Raw genomic sequence first — 3160 nt, 5'->3', positions numbered from 1 at the left:
CTGGATGTTATTTAGAATGTTTAGCATCTCTCCAATTCTATTGAAAAACCAGCCTCTACCTCAGAGCAAAGCCTGTCCAAGGAAGGAACATCACCTTTGTCCTTGGAAAGACCCACAGAGCACTCCTAGGCACATTCCCACCCTGCTAAGTGGTTTATCTACAAATAACAGGAGAGATCTGCTGCACCAGGTGTCCCTGACTCTGTCAGGCTAGGTGGGGATCCATAGCAACCCCCTAGCAGCCACCAATCAGCATGAGACAGGGAAATACCTGGGATGCCAGATGACCCTCCCAGTAGTTTATGGTGTTGGGAAACGATGTAGTTCAGCAGTACACCCCTCTTGGCTTAAACCAATCAGTTCAAACGAATCCCCCTCTTGTAGTAACCAATCACCCCTCCCCAACTTGTTCCTGCCAGTGAATGTGCTAATCATGTTTTAGAATTGTTATTTGATTTTCCCTCAGTGTGTGATGATTTGCTAAGAGATGCTATGATGTATGTGAGGTCCCTGCCTTCTCCAAAGAATGTATAAAACTGCTGCAAACCCTGGGCTCCGGGCCTCTCAGCGTCACCAGTTGCTGTGTGTGCGCATGGAGGACCGAGCTAGCTTGCAATAAACACCTCTTTGCTGCTTACATCGATCTTGGGTCTCTGGTGGACTTTTGGGGGTCCCGAATTTGAGCATAACACTATCTCTAGGCAGGGTTTGGAATGAACATAATATGACCAGAATAACCTTTTTAATGAGTTATTTTGAGCATCCCTCTGACCAACACACTGGTAAAATACCAGCATATTTCCAAAAATCTTTTTTTTTTTTTTAATATTTATTTTTTAGTATTTGGCGGACACAACATCTTTGTTGGTATGTGGTGCTGAGGATCGAACCCAGGCCGCACGCATGCCAGGCGAGCGCGCCACCATTAGAGCCACATCCCCAGCCCTCCAAAAATCTTATCCAAGAAACTTAGAATACCACACCTACACATTTACACTTATTTGTAGTGTTGTTTTAAGATTTCCAATCAGCTTTGTGAATAGGATTTGGAACAAGAAAAAAAAATGCAACCGTTACCATGTAGGAGTGGGAGTTTGGCTGCTGATTCAGGTCTTGTCACTCTCTTTTAACAAAGAGCTCTACACTCACTGTAAACTGCAAGCAGAACGTTTGCACTGAATATACTCCAGTCCCCTGTTGTGGTCACTTTCCTAGCAGACATCAGTCCTGTGCACACCATCTGGACCAGGTATAAATGGCAGATGAAAAAAAAGCTCAGTCCCTGACCTCAAGGATCCTCAACATTAATGAGAATCCCAAATGCAAAAAAGAGAAGAGGAACACACCTGCTGGTTTCTTACTCTGTCTGGGATGTGGCTAGAGAATACCATCATTTGAAAACAGTTGGAGTTGGAGTAAGGAGAACTGTAACAGAAAGGGTTTAAATTTGAAGGATTAGGACACTTTAAATTCAGCTTCCCTTCCTAGCACAACAGATTTACTGTTTTCTACTCAGTCTTCAAGCCTCTGTACTCTGACCTGCCTTCCTAGCAGTCCCACCTCTTAGCCAGTCTCCCTAAAGACCCAGACACATCAACCCATTGTAAACTACAAAACCAGCTTCAGCAACAGCAAGGCACTAAGCAACTCAGTGAGACCCTGTCCCTAAATAAAATACAAAATAGGGCTGGGGATGTGGCTCAGTGGATAAGTGCCCCTGAGTTCAATCCCAGGTACTTAAAAAAAAAAAAAAAAAAAAAAAAATACCCTGGTCTCATGCTTTCTCTTCTCTCTCTTTTTTTTAAAGTTTTTTTTTTTTTTAATAAAACTGGAACTTTTATAATAGACCTCATAAAGGCAAGCAAGCAAATAAGCAAAAAGTGTGGTGATACCATCTGATATCTCTGGTACCATCTGATACCTCTGATACCATCACACACAAAAAAACAGGTATTAACATTTTGGTGCTTTTCCTTCCAATCTTATTTCTACCTATACAACAGCAAGAATGTGCATCACCACGTGCTGTGGCACACGCCTGTAATCCCAGCAGCTTGGGAGGCTGAGACAGGAAGGTCTCAAGTTCAAAGCCAACCACAGCAACAGGAAGGTGCTAAGCAACTAGTGAAACCCTGTCTCTAAATAAAATATGAAATAGGGCTGGGGATTTAGCTCAGTGGTTGGGTGCCTCTGAGTTCAATCCCAGTACCATAAAAAAAAAAAAAAAAAAAGAATGTGCATATTGTTTTATAAAATGTCCCTTAATATTATAAAATGCACTTAATGTCACAGAATTTATTTCCCTGTCTAATTTTTTTATTTGTTCTAATTAGCTGTACATGACAGTAGAATGCACTTTGATATATTATATATAAATGAAGTATAATTTCTCATTCTTCTGATTGTACATGATGTAGAATCCCACCAGTTATATAGTTATATTTGGGGATGTATATAGGGTAATAATGTCTGATTCATTGTACTACCCTTCCAACCCCCAGACCCCCTCCCTTCCCTTCACTCCCCTCTACCTAATCTAAAGTAACTCTATTCTTCCCTAGCACACCCCCACCTTATTGTGAATAAAAATATGGAACGCTTCATAAATTTATGTGTCATTCTTGCGCAGGAGCCATGCTTTTCTTCTCTATATGTTCCAATTTTAGTATATGCGTTGCCAAAGCCAGCACTCATATATTTTCATTTTTTAGCATAATATTAGAAACTGGCTCAAACAATTTGTAGAAAAAGAATAAACAATTTAAAATTAAGCTCAAGTCATATTTTCTTCCTGAGGTTAAAAATAGCCCCACCTTCCTCTCTCTTTCCTCCTGCTCCTCTCTCTCTCTCTCTCTCTCTCTCTCTCTCTCACACACACACACACACACACACACACACACACATACATGTTCAGATTCATCTGTTGCTTTCTTTTTTAAGTTCTGTGGAGGATCCTAATAGCAGGCCAGGTTTGTGAAACAATAGCATATTCTAGTTATCTCATTTTACGAGACACTGAAAGGACAAAGATGGTGCTAACATTTCCTGGATGCCTACCATGCTGCCCCCTGATTCCTTCCTTTATTTAACATGGAGTGAACTCAAAGCTAGGTTGTCAGAGGATTTGCCCAAAGTGACTAAGTAATGATAGCTTTCTAGA

At 41.0% G+C, this 3160-nt stretch overlaps 1 non-coding gene across 1 annotated transcript; it reads right to left on the bottom strand.

The window, feature by feature from the left end:
* Positions 1-2584: 2584 nt before the first annotated feature.
* Positions 2585-2690, bottom strand: LOC143393165 (U6 spliceosomal RNA). The gene has a single exon (XR_013090485.1). It is a non-coding gene; the product is annotated as a U6 spliceosomal RNA (small nuclear RNA).
* Positions 2691-3160: the final 470 nt, after the last annotated feature.

The sequence above is a fragment of the Callospermophilus lateralis genome, chromosome 2 (assembly GCF_048772815.1).
Source record: "Callospermophilus lateralis isolate mCalLat2 chromosome 2, mCalLat2.hap1, whole genome shotgun sequence".
NCBI classification, from domain to species: domain Eukaryota; kingdom Metazoa; phylum Chordata; class Mammalia; order Rodentia; family Sciuridae; genus Callospermophilus; species Callospermophilus lateralis.
Note: the sequence above shows the minus strand (reverse complement) of the source record. Positions and strands in the feature narration are given on the sequence as shown.